The sequence below is a fragment of the Sus scrofa genome, chromosome 18, assembly GCF_054392235.1.
Source record: "Sus scrofa isolate SSC_HxYL_T2T_F1_AM1 chromosome 18, Sscrofa_HxYL_maternal_Yorkshire_Landrace_v2.0, whole genome shotgun sequence".
NCBI lineage: Eukaryota > Metazoa > Chordata > Mammalia > Artiodactyla > Suidae > Sus > Sus scrofa.
The window spans coordinates 37023750-37039260 of record NC_139400.1 but is presented as its reverse complement, the minus strand read 5'-3'; the positions used below and the strand labels follow the sequence as shown (position 1 = coordinate 37039260).

At 38.5% G+C, this 15511-nt stretch overlaps 1 protein-coding gene across 5 annotated transcripts in view; it reads right to left on the bottom strand.

Moving 5' to 3' along the window:
- Positions 1 to 15511, bottom strand: part of LOC146394980 (uncharacterized) — a 480198-nt gene that overhangs the window by 190314 nt on the left and 274373 nt on the right. For 4 of the 5 annotated variants that reach the window (XR_014834437.1, XR_014834439.1, XR_014834438.1 and 1 more), the window contains exons 1-2: positions 10449 to 10574; positions 8591 to 8676 (exon numbers count right to left, since the gene is read on the bottom strand). The exons of the other annotated variant lie outside the window; for it this stretch is intronic. The gene's annotated coding sequence lies outside the window, so the exon portion shown is untranslated. Of the gene's footprint in view, positions 1 to 8590; positions 8677 to 10448; positions 10575 to 15511 lie in introns of those variants that run through there. 5 annotated transcript variants of the gene reach the window in all.

Genomic DNA, 15511 nt, shown 5'->3' with positions numbered 1-15511 from the left:
TAAGTTTATTTTTCTGCTCCCCAGGATGATCATATTGATCTGGATCCTCTCTCTTCCATCTTCTATCTCACCTCTTCCATCTTTATCTCTCAGCCAGTGTCCCTGCCCATGTTTTATTGAGAAGATGGAACATCAGACAGAAGCATTCTCACCCTCCCATGACCAAACCCCCCCACACACCTGCCACTAACCATCTCCCATTTCCAGCAAATCAGGAGCCATCTGGGACATATCAAAATAGAGATGAGAACTTCAGAGTTTGACGCAATTGACCTTAAGTGGTAAGTAGGGATTATGTCATATTTAGAAGGATGGTGACTATTACATTCTGTAGAAAACCAAAAGGCTTTGGTGGGGAGATACATGATCCGAATTATGTTGTAGGACAGAGGTCAGCAAACTACAGCCCTCGAGTCAAATCTAGCTCCTTGACTGTTTTTGTAAATAAAGTTTTGTTGAAACACAGCTACATCTATTCACGTATGTATTGTCTACGGATATTAATGTGCTACAACAGCAGCGTTGAATAGTTACCATAGAGACCATATGACCTGCAAAGTCTAAAATGTTTGCTATCTATGCCTTTATAGAAAAATTTACAGCCCTGGCAGCATGATGAAAGATAAAAAAATAATGGAGACAAATTAGATGCAAAGAAAATATTTGGAAGGGAATTGTGCTAGTTTAGATAAGAATGATGAAGACCTAGTCTAAGCCAATGGAAGCAGAAATGTAAAAGAGAAAACCTGACAAACATTTTGTATATGGGATAAGTACGATTTAATAAACGATTGGGTATAAGGGAAAAAGAGATGGAAATTAGTAAAAAAAAATAATAAATCCAAGCTATTTTTTGGTGACTGAGAGAACGGTAGTGTTCTCAATTGTGGGAAAAGAAAAGAGGTAGGAGAAGTGAAAGTTTCCAGAAATAATAATGATTTTCATTTTGGACAAGCTCAATACCTATAAGAAATAGGAGTGGAGCTAGCTCAAATCATTTGCAATTGATCTCTGAGGCTAATGGGGTTATACAGGTCGCTGGTCTATAATTGAGAGCTGGTGCAATGGGAATAGATGAAATCATTTAAAGTAAGTTAAAATAAACAACAAAAAATGTCTCTTAAGGCCTGTATTTAGGAGTTGGAAACATGTTCACCAAGATGTCCTTCAGGAGGTGAATGGATAATAAACTGGTATACTCAGAAAATGGAATATTATTAAGCACTAAGACAGAATGAGCTATCAAACCATGAAAAAACATGGAGGAACCTTAAATTCATATTACTAAGTGAAAGGAGCAAATCTGAAAAGGCTACATACTGTATGATTCTAATTATATGACATCCTGAAAAAGACAAAACTATAGATAGAGAGTAGAAGAATCAGCAGTTCTCAGGGGTTGAGGTGGAGGAAAGGATGAATAGGTGGAACAGAGAATTTGTAGGTGGTGAAACTATTCTAAATGATACTGTAATGTCATTATTCATTTGTCCAATCCATAGAATATACAGTATCAAAATTCAAGAAAATGTAAAGTATGGATTTTGGCTGATTAGATGTATCAGTGTAGGTCCATCTGCAACAAATATATACTCTTTTGGGAGATGTTGATAATGGGGGAGGTTATGCATGTGTTGGGGGTAGAAAATATATGGAATATCTCTGTATCTTTCCCTCAATTTTGCTGTGAACCTAAAACTGCTCTAAAAAATAAAGGCTTAGTTTTAAAAAGTCTGTACTTAAAGGGTAGTTGAAACTGATATTAATTCATTAACAGAAGATTACAGAGAAATTAAAAGGAATGAACTACATATACATCAAAATAGAAAAACTTAAAACACATAATGTTTGGTAAAAGCAAGCTGCAAAGGATGCTATCGTATCATTCTGCATATGCGAAATTTTAAAACATAATGCAACATACATAATATGCGGACACAGATGGAGAAAACTGTGTTAATGGTAATTCAACCTCAGAATAGGAGGACAGAGAGGAGAGGGAAAGAGTAGGAATAGCAGATTAACTTTTTCTGCAATGTTTTGTTTCTTTTTTAAAAATGCTTCCAGTAAAAGTTGAGGGGTATAAACTGTCAATAGCAAAATTAAAAGGAGACAGTAGGTCCTGGAAATCAGGGACAGAAGGAGGTATATTTTCAAACGAAGGACATGAAATATAGCTTCCAATTCTGTAGACAAGTCAAGTGGAATGAGAATTAAGAAGCTCTGCCTATTATCAGTCAGAAATTTTGGAGAAAGTTTATAATTAAAGGGGGTGGGAACCAGATGGTGGGGGGTGGAGAGGAGAAACTTGGCACTGAAGAAGTGGAGGCAGTGAGAGCAAATGGCTCATTCAAAAAAAGTTGGCAATAAAGGAAAAAGGGACGAGAAAGATACAGTCATTAGAATGAGAAATATTTAATCTGAGACTTCACTTTCAGGCCAGGTGGGTACTCAAATAACTCAAAAATTTTGGTAAAACATTAAGTCTTTATATTATCAAAAATAAAAGAAGTAAGTATCTTTTATCCTTAAGGGATTATCTGCAAACTATTTCATACTTTACTATGGCAGAAAATAACATTAGAAGCTTGGTTCAAATCACAAATATCATGAAGAGCAGAGCTGAGCAAGATGAGAAAAGGTGAGCCGTGAGAACCAGGGATTCCCAGGGTGTGATGCCCAGCCAGACAGATTCCCACAAAGTGATCATGCAGTCACCCAGCCCAGGATCTGTCCTTTAACCCTTCAAACTGACAAACTGAATCTCATCAATGTGACTACAACTGGCAGTCTCAGGAAACTGATTCCCATTAACAAAGCTCATCAGAGACCAGGGTTTAAGCCACTTAACTTATTTGCAGTAAGGAGTGTAACTGCCAAGTAGTCTAGATATGTCAGCCTGACTGTGGTGGTGGGGGGGGGGCTATTATGAGGGTGTTTGGAAAACAAGGATGTAGAACAAAGACTTATATTGATGGAATGTGTAATGACAGCAGCTTCCAGGTGACAATAGTGATATCCTTGTCAAGAGGCCTCTTGACAGAACATTCTCTCTAGGTGAGGGAGTGCTCTTACAAATTCCCTTTTTCTGCACCTTTATTTCTAAGCATCCCTCTTCTAAAGTACATTTTCATTCCTTAAAGATGCTAATATCTTTTTGCATAGGAGCAGAAACATCTCTTTAAGATGACTCTGCTTGTCTCTGCACTGAATGCATTACACTTGCTATTGTTTAATCTTCAGAGGACATCTAGGATCACCTCCACAGCAAAGATAACATTTCGTTTATATGTACAAGTCCATTAGCATATGCTGAAGGGACATGCTGAAGGGCAAAGTCAACATTCCCCAAATTTCAGTCATACTTATACCGTTTTCATGATGTTTTATTATATATGAGGACAACTGTTTGTTAAATAAATTCACTTCTTTAAATACTTTTATTTTTTAGGGATACTTTATATTACTACCATTAATTAGCAACTCAGGCTATATTTGACCTAAGTAAAAATACCCAACAAGATAAAAATACCAAAAATATTTTAATAATTCATTTCTTTCACTACTACTGCACTTAAATATATACCACCATTTATTATTACATCTGCTAAATTATGATGTATTGTTTTATATATTATGTAAAGTTCTATCCTGGCCTGTCAATGAAGACTGCAAAAGTATTACCTTGTTATAACATCAGCACTGCTCTGACTCATCAAACCCTGATGTGAATGCTAGTTCAACCTTTAAAACAATTTTCTTAATAAAGACTACAGGAAATATGAGCTGTTTATATGTAATGTTCCTTAGTATAATACCTTTTAATTCTCCATGGAAATAAACTAGTATGTCTTTCATGAAATTCTCTGAAAGAGTTCTGATGGTGCACCTGACTAACATTAAACCATTTATTGCAGTGTAGGTGGCGAGTTTTAAAATATTTTCTCAAACATAAAAAGGTATAGTTCTTTTGGACCTATGCCAAAATGTTTATTTAGTACAGTTCATTCTATTCAATGTGCATAGCACCCCAAGATATGATAAAACTTTTAAAATAATTATTAAAGAAAAGAGAAGAATAAGGAATTATGGGGTTTGTTGGAAGAGATACAAAAAGTCTATTTTCAGAGGCTATTTGAGAATGTGTAGGGGAGCTGATCAGGTGCAGACAGCACAAGAGGAAAAGCCACAGAAAACCTTTTTTGTTCTTTGAGTTGGTGGTGGCCCTGGATATCACTCTTTGTTCAAAGTTTGTGAGCAGGGGTCTCTGGAAAAAAATAAATATTAAATTCTGAACTGTAAGATTTTAAGACTCCTCATTGAAAGGACAGCAATTATAAATGTCAAAAATCTTTTTTTTTTTTTTTTTTTTGTCTTTTTGTCTTTTTAGCTATTTCTTGGGCCACTCCCGCGGCATATGGAGGTTCCCAGGCTAGGGGTCGAATCGGAGCTGTTGACACCAGCCTACGCCAGAGCCACAGCAACGCGGGATCCGAGCCACGTCTGCCAACTACACCACAGCTCTCGGCAACGCCAGATCGTTAACCCACTGAGCAAGGGCAGGGACCGAACCCGCAACCTTATGGTTCCTAGTCGGATTCGTTAACCACTGCGCCACGACGGGAACTCCTTTTATTTATTTATTTATTTATTTATTTATTTTATTTATTTTTTTTAAATCTTTAAATCTTTATTTCTAAAGTTAGGTTCATAGTTATACTAAAAAACATCAAGCAAACACAAAAGGAAAAAAACAGACATTTTAATAACATTTTAGGTACTATAGCTGTTATATGTAGGGATTATGATTCAACTCAATATGACTGAATTTATGAGCTAATTAGGTTGTCTTAATATTGGAACTTTGTTAATCCATTTCAAATACATCTGAAAGAGTGGATATTAGCTGGCTTCTTCCACAGCATCCACTTCCTCTTTTTTCCCTACCAAATGGGCCTCATTTTGCACAGAAGAGCTCACCCATCCCCAGTGTGGTTTGAAAGGACAGACCAAATTTCCACAATAGGTTCTTCAGAGCATCTTGTACCTCATCAAGTGACTGGATCAGGGATGGGCACATAGCATACTTTGACCAATGAAATGTGAGAGACTTGCTGCATCATCCTAAGAGCACAGTTTCCCTGCTCTTCTGTGGGAGCACCAGGGACTCGAAGTACACAGGCTGAGAAGAATGTCAGGCCCATTAAAGCTACCATGAAGAGATCTAGCACATAAATGAGTCCAGCACCCAGAGGAGGGCAGAGCTGCAAGAATCAAAATGAAGTTGGTATCCTAACAGCATCGTGAACTCATGAAATAAGACTCCCACAGAGCCTAAAGTTAGAGGAGTCTGTGGACAATGTGGTTACATGAATTTATATACCTTTGCCTTTTTTTCTTTCTTAATCCACCTTGGTTTAGGGTTTCCATTATTTGCAAGTAAAAGATAGCCAGCCCATGTGGGGAGATAATTTGGACAACTGGGGGGAGTGTTGTGTTCAGGAGGTCTGAGTCCTGGTTCAGTTCTATCATTCAGTATTCATGTGATCTTAAGCAGGCTCTTTAACCAAATCCTTTATCAGTTTATCCATGTGCAAAATGAGAGCATTAGTTCTAGACAATTTCTAAAGCATAGCACAGGCAGGCTAGATGTCCACCTCTTGGATACATGAAATAGCCCACTGGTGCTAAGATCGGATCTTTCCAAATACTGTGATTCCATCCAAGATCCTGTCCCCATTAATACTTGAGCTAATTGTACATAACTTTATTCTTATGTCTACCAGCTCAAAATCACAGGGAAAACCACCTCACCTACTTCTGTTTACTTCAGAAGTGATGTAATTACAGTGTAAATGCAAGAACAGGAGTCCTCTACTCGGCTCCACCAATGTTTGTAGAACTGATAATGATCAGGAAACAAGATTCTCCATTTAGTAGTGTCCTCCTCATACTCAATTACACTGGCAACCTAAAGCAGCAGAGATACTAACTACAATGGGAACAAGAAGCCTCGCTATGCAGAAACACTGTCCCCAATAGTAACTGTGTGTCAATAAACACCACTGCATACTTCTCCTTTTTGACTCCTATGGTCCTTAGTGAGATATTTACATATACATATTTTTTTTCTTTATGGAGAATGGTAAAGTACTCAAGAAAATTGTCTCATTCATTTGATACTATATCAAATAATTTTTTTATTTTCTGGTATGCCAAACTTCCACTATATATATATTTTTTTTTTTTAAGGGCTGCACACACGGCATATGGAGGTTCCCAGGCTAGGGATCAAATGGAGCTGTAGCTGCTGGTCTACACCATAGCCACAGCAATGCCAGATCCTTAACCCACTGAGCGAGGCCAGGGATTGAAGCTGCATCCTCAGGGATCCTAGTCAGATTTGTTTCTGCTGAGCCATGACAGGAACTCCTAAAATTTTTTGAATAAGTGAGTGGAACAAGTTAAACCCCATGGCAACATTTATATTTATAGAGAGGTCTCATGTGTATGTGTGTGTGTGTCTTTGGAGGGGTATTCCTGGGAAGATAAACTGAAGATAAAATCATATCAATTGCTAGAATTCAGGACAAGGGAACTTCTGAAGTGTTTACATTTATCCATTTGCATGAGCTCATTTGCACAGAGTGGAAAGAGACTTATATAGAAGAGGATCGTTTTCTTTACCCATCCCCATGACCATGTCTAAATTCTGAGGACGGGGAGGCAGCCAGAGACAGAAGCAAGAAATAGTCATTGTTGCAAAGATTCTCTAGGACCTGGGGACACATGCAGCACTCCTACAAAACCCAGTAACAAGCTCTGCTACAGAGACAAGGAGAGGCATCCTCCTCACTTGCGATCTGAATACAGTAGCCTTTAGCTCAGGAAAGACATTGAGAATAGATCATTTTGGCAACCTTGACAGCCTGAAGATCTGGAAGCTTAGTGAGAGAGAACGCCCCCTTCTTTCCCACTCCCTCACAGACATTCATCCTGTCACTAGAGGCATGAGTCATGGCGCTGGTGGAGTGGGCCCCCTTGAAGAGAATGCTCAAGCCTCCGTGATCAATAAAGAAATCTAGCATCGAAGAAATGAGAAAACACTTGATGAGTTATTATGAAACACCCCAGGTGGACTCCCAGAATGACCAGGAAGACGTGGAATGGGGGATGGAAATCCTGCATGGGGCAGATTAGGCATGAACCAGAGAAATCTGAGTTATCGTTAAGACTTCCCTTGTGCCCACAAGCTAGGATAACTCCTGGGCAAACTTGGATTACTTACGTATTAAAGAGCAGTCCAACAACAAAGTGTGCAAAGAAATAGCTCAAATAATATAAGACTTTGTTAATGCTGTCACAAAAAATTATTCCATATGGTGCATAATTCCTTACAAGCCCTTGCTTCTTATCCCTGCCACCATAACAAAAGAATTGCTTTGATCACAAATTTATGTGTTTGGGGCTGTATACCTTGTTAAGAGGAAATGCATTCTATAAATCTCTTTTATCAAATTGGTATTATCTTCTGACCCTCCTAACACTTTCCCACTTGAAATATCCCCCAAACTCAAATGGACTAGGAACTTGAAGCACACACTGTCAGTGCCCCAACCATCTCCTCGTATTGCTTTCATGTTTCCGTCTTTCGACTTTATCAGCATTCTAGAGGCCAGGACCTACACTCTTTTCTGGAACATTACCTTCCCTTGGACTTATTGGATTTTGTCCTCATTCACAGTGAGCTGGAATTTGGCCTCCCCCAAGCCCTTCCTAAAGAGTGACAGGTGGGGTTTATGGACGCCCACGTCCCTTGCTTCAGGAGAGGACAAAACTGCATTGTGTCAACTCACACACTAGTATTCCCTGTGGGTATTAGACTCAAGCTACCCTTGGTGAGACCCAGCCTGCAAATTCACCCACCCTTACTTCCCTCCTCTCCCTCTCCTGCTTCCTTCATTTCCCTACTGATTTCATTTGGAAACACTTCCTTAATAAATTGCTGACATACAAATAAATTCTTGTTTCCAGTCATACTTTGGGAGACTCTATCCTAAGACACTCTTCTAAACAGAAAGGTCTATAAAGAGACCCCAGGACCCAGAGGGGTAATATGATAGGGACAGTCTCATAAAAATAGGACTCATAAACTGTTATCATCCCAAAATGATTTGAGGAAGACTAGAGAAGCCTTTTCAAATATTTGATTTTTTTAAAGTATTTGACTGCCATGAGTACTGGAAATGCCTACAAGCTAACTCTGTAAGCCCTGGGCCCTTACAAATTCACCATCTCATACCTAATTACCCCAGTAAAGAGGCATGGGTAGCTCAAAACTTCCTCTCCATCACCAAAATCACCAAACAGGCCAGCCTAGGCTTCTGAATGTTCCAACTAGATCAGTGCAGTGTTAAGAATGAAGGTAAGTTATTGTGCCATGGTCAGATAATGAAGTTATTTCTGTGCTTCATTTCTTGCTATATCCTGGAGTATAACTGAAGCTTCAGTGCAGTAGCCTGGCAGAGGTATTTCATTTTTGAGTAAAGCCCATTTTAAACCAACTTTGGTGGCAGCAGTGATTGCTTACCCAGGGATACTTCAAGAGCCTGCCCAGGTCTGTGGAGAGGGGAAGAAGCCCCATCCCATCCTTTGCATCGTGTAAAAGATGATCAGCTAAAATCAGATGATAACAAAGATTCCAGTTAGACTGCGGCTATTCTCAAATTCAAGGAAGATATAGGCCTCTTTGAAAGGAAAAAGTATTCATGATCTCTAAGTTTGGGTTTCCCCCCAAAGCAGACCCTGAGGCAAGAATTCAAGTGTAAGTAGCTTATTTAGGGAAAACCAGTAAGGGAGTGGAGAAGCATTACAAGAAGGCAGGAAGCCAATGAGGGGTGCACTACAAGACAGCTTCTATGTTGAATGACTGGAGATATCCCACCTGAATAGGCCACCTGGTTGATGAAGGGGGTGAGGTATCTATAAGCCTTCCTTGTCAGTCCTTGACTGAAGACCACTTTCTGGAACTCCCATGAATTCCACAGCTGGTTAATAACCCAACCAGTATTCTTAATGATGCAGGTTTGATCCCTGACCTTACTCAGTGGGTTAAGGATCCTGCGTTGCCACAGGCTATGGTGTAGGTCGCAGATGCAATATGGCTCAGATCCTGAGTTGCTATATGACTGTGGTGTCTGATTTGAGCCCTAGCCTGGGAACTTCCATGGGCCGCAAGTGAGGCCCTAAAGAGACAGTAAATAAACACATTAATAAAAATTCAAAAAATAAAAAATAAAACTCCCCAGCATTCCAGCCTACCACATATGGACAGAAAAAGCCCTCAATCACAGAGATGCATGTTTCAACAATTTCAAGTCACTGGAGCACATTGAAATAGTTTTGAAAGAATAAGAAAATGGTTGTTATTGTACACCTACCTACCTAGAAATTGAGCTACAATTAGCTCTGATAAAAAATGACGAGGGCCTTGCACTGACAGCAGGCCCAGAAAGGATGTGCAAGGATGGTCAGGGCTCGTGGTGGACTGACTTTTCAACAGTTCTCACAGAATGCATGGTGACACATTTACTTATATTAAAAATAAAGTCAGTCAATGGGTTTGATAAGTGCAAGTTTTACCATAAACTTTAAGTTAAATCTGCAACTCCAGGGTTTTAAAGAAAATGTATTTAAAGCATATAAACAAGATACTATGTGACAGGAATCACATTCTTTGTAACTAATACATTTATAATTTAAAAATTGAGAGTTTTAAAATAAGCATGTATATAGAGGTTTAAGCTTAAAATTTTTGTTCAAAAAATTTAGAAACTAAATAAGCAAGAAAAAAAAAAAAGTGTTTGATGATCACTGTAGCTCACTGTTAACACTATGCTTCCAGAACATTTCTAGACTCAGAAGTCTTAGTTGCCAGAATTCTTTTTTTTTTTTTTTCTGTCTTTTGTCTTTTTAGGGCCGCACCCGTGGCATGTGGAGGTTCCCAGGCTAGGGGTCTAACAGGAGCTGTAGCCGATGGCCTACGCCAGAGCCACAGCAATGACGGATCCAAGCCGTGTCTGCAACCTACACCACAGCTGATGGCAACGCCGGATCCTTAACCCACTGAGCAAGGCCAGGATCGAACCCACAACCTCATGGTTCCTAGTCGGATTCATTAACCACTGAGCCATAATGGGAACTCCAGTTGCCAGAATTCTTAATTGCTTAGCTTGAAACTAACTTGAGCTGATTCATGTAGGAAGGGAAATTACTAAAGGATATATAACAGCTCACATAATTGTGTGACAGGCTAGAGAACAAGATTCACAAGTTACATAACTATATAGCATGTCCCAAACACACAGCAAAGCTGGGTTAGGACCCTGTGGACACCACTGCAGAACAATACAGACTGAAGCATTCAGGCCCCAATACTGCTGGCATACCTGTGGGCCCTAGAAGCCACAGTAGCACCAATGGCATGCCTCCTTAATGAACTTGTGCCTGGGCAGTTGTGTGACCACAAGAGTGCATCCTCTGTGAGTCAGGTAGTCATAAACAGAGCCTCGGCCTCTCTTTCTGTAAGAAAGACAAGGAAAAAAAGTACCCAATAGAATGAGTTATATGTTCCACCCAAACTTATAAAGTAGGGAATTCCCAAGAAATAAAAAGAAAACTCTGATGTTAAAGAGCTTAAAAACAATGATAAATACCCCTGACAAACAGTTGTCTTTAGTTTGAAATATCTTTTGTTTTCGAATTTCTGTCTGCTGAGAATTTCTTCTAATCCACTGTGCTATGACATCTTTGTGCTTTTTAATTTAGTTTCTGATGCATATGTTAAAATGCAAATCATTATTTTCTAACATTATTTTATGCATGAACAAATTCCATTACATGAGTTATCACAGGGAGTAATGACTTGGAAAATGTTTCCGGGTTCCAGAGTGATACTCCAACAAGAGGAAGGAAGGGAGAGAGGGAGGAGACACCACAGACATTTTTCTCAAGTCTTACATCTGAGTTTTTGTTATTCACGATGCAAACTGTGAAGTTCAGAAAAAAAGGAGGTATCATATCTCAAAGCTGGTCAAATTAGGCATTATGGTAATACCTGCGGCTGACCAGGAAGATGAATTAGCTCACTTTCCTGGTAGGAGCGTGAGCTGTGCAAACTTTGTAGAGGACAATTTGGTAATATGGATATAAAATCGTTAGAAATTTCATTTGTGGACGTTAGAAAATGGAGGTCTGTAAACTTTCTGTAAAGAGCCAGATATTAAATATTTTGTGGGCCATAGAGTTTTTGTCACAATTACTCAACTCTGCTGCTGTCACCCAATAGCAGCCAGCAGAGACAATACATAAATTAATAGGTGTGGTTGCATTCCAAGATTTTACTTCCAAAAAAAATCTGGTCTGGAGTTCTGTGACACAGTGGGTTGGGTTGTTACAGAGGCATGGATTTGATCCCTGGCCCAGCACCGGAGATTAAAGGATCCGGCATTGCTGCAGCTGCAGCATGGGTCACAGGTGTGGCTCGGTTTCAATCCCTGGCCCAGGAACTTCCATATGCCATGGGTGTGGCCATTGAAAAAAAAATTTAGTCTGAGGACTTTTGTTTGCCAGTCCCTGTTAGAGATGTTTAAGGTTAACAACGCAGAGGCCAAATGTTGAATAAAAATAAAATAAATGCACTAGAAGCATTTGTTGAATAAAAATTTTAAAGTGTTGAATCTGCCTCTTTGTAACTCTCCTAAGAACCTGAAGGAAGAGTCACAAGTGCCCACATCTGTGCCATTACCTTTTTATTTTTTACATTTTTTTTTAATTTTCTTTTTTTGGGGGGGCTGCACCTGCAGCATATGGAAGTTCCCAGGCTAGGGGTTGAACTGGAGCTGCAGCTGCCAGCCTACTCCACAATCACAAGAATGCCAGACCCGAGCCGAGTCTGCAACCCACACCATAGCACATGGCAATATTAGATCCTTAACCCACTGAGCAAGGCCAGGGAATCAAACCCACATCCTCATGGATACCAGTCAGGTTCATCCCCACTGAGATACGACAGGAACTCTGGGCCATTAACTTGATTGATTGATTTTTGCTTTTTAGGGTTGTACCCGCAGCATATGGAGGTTCCCTGGCTAGGAATCCAGTTGGAGCTATAGCTGCTGGCCACAGCCACAGCTACAGCCACATCAGATCCAAGCCATGTCCACGACCTACACCACAGCCTACATCAAGCCAGATCCTTAACCCACTTAGCGAGGCCAGGGATCGAACCCGCAACCCCATGGTTCCTAATCAGATTCGTTCCACTGCGCCACAACAGGAACTCCTATAAGATTTTATTAATATGCATTATCTCTTATAAATGAAACAGTGGACCTACTGAGATAGGTTGGTTCTCCAGACCTTTAAGGTATTGTGTATGCCACTGACAGTGTGACCAGTCTGTTCGGTGGCCTCACCACTGGCTGGTGCACAGTGTCAGACCTACACAGTTCTACAATTTGGCCCCATCTTCTTTATTAACAAGCACCCCTGTCTTTTCCTGTATCTCCCTACTCTGGCCATTCTTCCAATTCACCAACCACTATCACTAGGCAGTCTGTGATTTGCTTTCTGCCTCCCTGCCTTTCTTACTCACTATCTTTGAATCAAATGTCTTCTGCCTTTCCACTCCCACTGCTACAAATCAGAAACTCATACCTGGAGTCTTACCTCCACCAAATAATTAATGTCTGATTAATTTTCCTGAAGTTAATTTGTACTTTTACTCAAGCCCCAATTTGTCTTACCTTTTTCATAAAATGTTACAAGATTCTAACATATATCCATCTTCCTCTTCCTTAAGCAATTAAAATGTGTAGTACTCAATTTGTCCAATCAGAAAAAAAGGCAGTGAACAAAATATTGTTAACAGAACAAGCTTCGGGACTGAGAAATGGGTTAACTGTGATATGGTCTATGTCCATGAGCAATAATAACTGAAATTTATAGAGTGCTTATAATATGCCAGGCTTTACCAAAACACTTTTAGTCCCCCCAAAATTTGATGATGTAAGTACCATCATTTCTCCATTTTACAGATGGGGAAGCTGAGGCAAGAAGGTTAAATAATCCACTCAAAATCACATAGGATCCAAATCTAAAGAGGCTAGCTCCTAAATCAGTGTTCTTAATTATGATCCTATACACTTCTCAATTAGCATTTCAGTTACATTTGATTTTTTCCATCCCTTAAAAAACTGAGTTAAAAATGCCTATCTTAATACCTTAAAAGGAAAAATAGATATAGATGAGAAAAACACTTTGTAACTCATAGTGTTAAATCAACTAATATTTCCAAATCAATTACCTTTCTTTATAATTTGGGATGTTTATTATTTTTCCATACACTAATTATTTTGTGTTTATAATTAAAGCTCTGCATCTATTCAGGAATTTCCTTGTAAGGAGAGATCAGAATTTATTTATGTCCTTTTCTGCCTTGGAGAAGCCTAGAAAGATTTATTCAATGTATACTGCTATTTGGTTGACAATTTTGGAACCTGTAGAAATACAAATCAATAAAAATAAAAGTAAAAAGTTCCTATCATATTAGGTTAAAAGTAGAATTTTAATTTTCCATTTATCATTTTTTCCCATGAACCATTCACAGGAAAGTGCAAATTCAGTTTTCTGAGAATCTAGTATGAATCTGATTCTTCAGGTTAATGAAATACAGGATACAAAGGGAGATGAGTTACGTCCTGCTTCTCAGGGGAATTATTAACCAGAGAGAGACACATTTTATATCCATTAGTTTCTACTAATGGAAAGTGACTCCAAGAATGTCAGTTATCTAGGAAACTCCTTTCTACCCTTTCCCATCTCTTTTCTGCCCTATTCTTGATTGTTGTTTTAGATATAGGCAGCTGTATTTACTACTGAGATAGAGATTCCTGACTGGGTTGAGAGATATATAAAATATTGAGTTCATTTAAATCTTAAGAGAACTAAATACAAAATAAAATTTAGTTTTCTGCTCAAAGTCTAGATTTAGAACTAATGGAATAAAAGTGCTTTATTAACAAAATAAAAAGCATTCCAACATACTCTGACTCTTTAACAGTATTTAAATGAGTAGTACATTGATTTTGATTTAAGTTCCAAATTTTACCTGTTTAACTTTTCAATTGTCAGATATTTACATAAATTATTTCCCTCTGTTGGAGCTTTAACTTATTTCTCTATTTTAAGGTGCTGATTTCTCTAAGTCCATGTATTCCCAAAGTCACAAGGCTAATTTAGTTAAATCACATATGTAATGTCTGTAGCCAGACATAACTCATTTTTTTTTGTCTTATTTTTTTCTTTTCTTTATCCACAGGCTTTCTCTCCACATCTGTAATCATTAGGGACTACAAAAAACATGGTATTAAAATGTGTGTAAAAAAATTTCAAATAAAAGAGATTTGGGGATGCTCCATAAACACCACACATCTGTTATTTATCTGGCATATTATTAATTTAATGGAAACTACATAAGGTCATAAACTTGTAATGCACTGATGATGAAATTACTTTTGTAAATCACTATCTATTTTAGCAAACATTTTCAATATAAACACATTCTATGAAAAACTACATGTATTACTCATTTTAAATATTTGGCATGTTACTTTTTAAAAACTCCTTACTAATCATCTCATTTATCACTAATTTTCTTTTAGTTCAATGTCGAACATCTGCAAACCACACAATAGCTTCATTTTTTTAATTTATGGAAGCTATTCACCACCACCCAAAAAATCCTAAGACACTCACAACCTAACTGCTGAGTATATGTGATTTCAAAACAGGTCAGAGTAAGTTTCAGTACATAAAATACTAAACATTGGGGAGTGATCGGTATGCTGTAATGAAAACAGATGCTTGCCTTTTCAGAAGAAAACTGCTGACACTGCAAGAGTTTTCAAATCCACAATTTTTCAGTTAAAAAAATCACAAGCCTAACTGTAATCATAAGGCGCTTTTGTAAAAAGGGCAAATAACTCTCACTGGTATTTTGTATATAGATAGATGCTTTTCTAACTTCAAGTTGAAATTAGGGTACCACAGTAAAATAAGAGTGAAACTTTCTAATAACATTGAAATATCCAAAATGATGGCTGTGGCAGCATCTAAGGCAACTGAGGGCCAAATGAGTTGCTGTTACTCGTGCCAGGATACCCACAGTTTTGTTACCACCGCATAACTAGGCCCAGTTTGGTGCTTATCTAGAAGACCCTTCCTGAATCAGTCCTTTCCAGGGTGCTGCAGCGAACCTGTCTTAGAGTAACTAATTTCACCCTGAGGGTAGGGAGACCTTGCCGCGCGGTAAAAGGCTGCTTTCTAAGGGAGACTCACACACTTTTCTGTTTCTTAAATAAAAGAATAACAACGCTTCCACGACGGAGCACTTCTAGAGGCAAACGCAGACTATGCGAGCATGCTTTTTATTGCTGTGTTCTCCAGACAT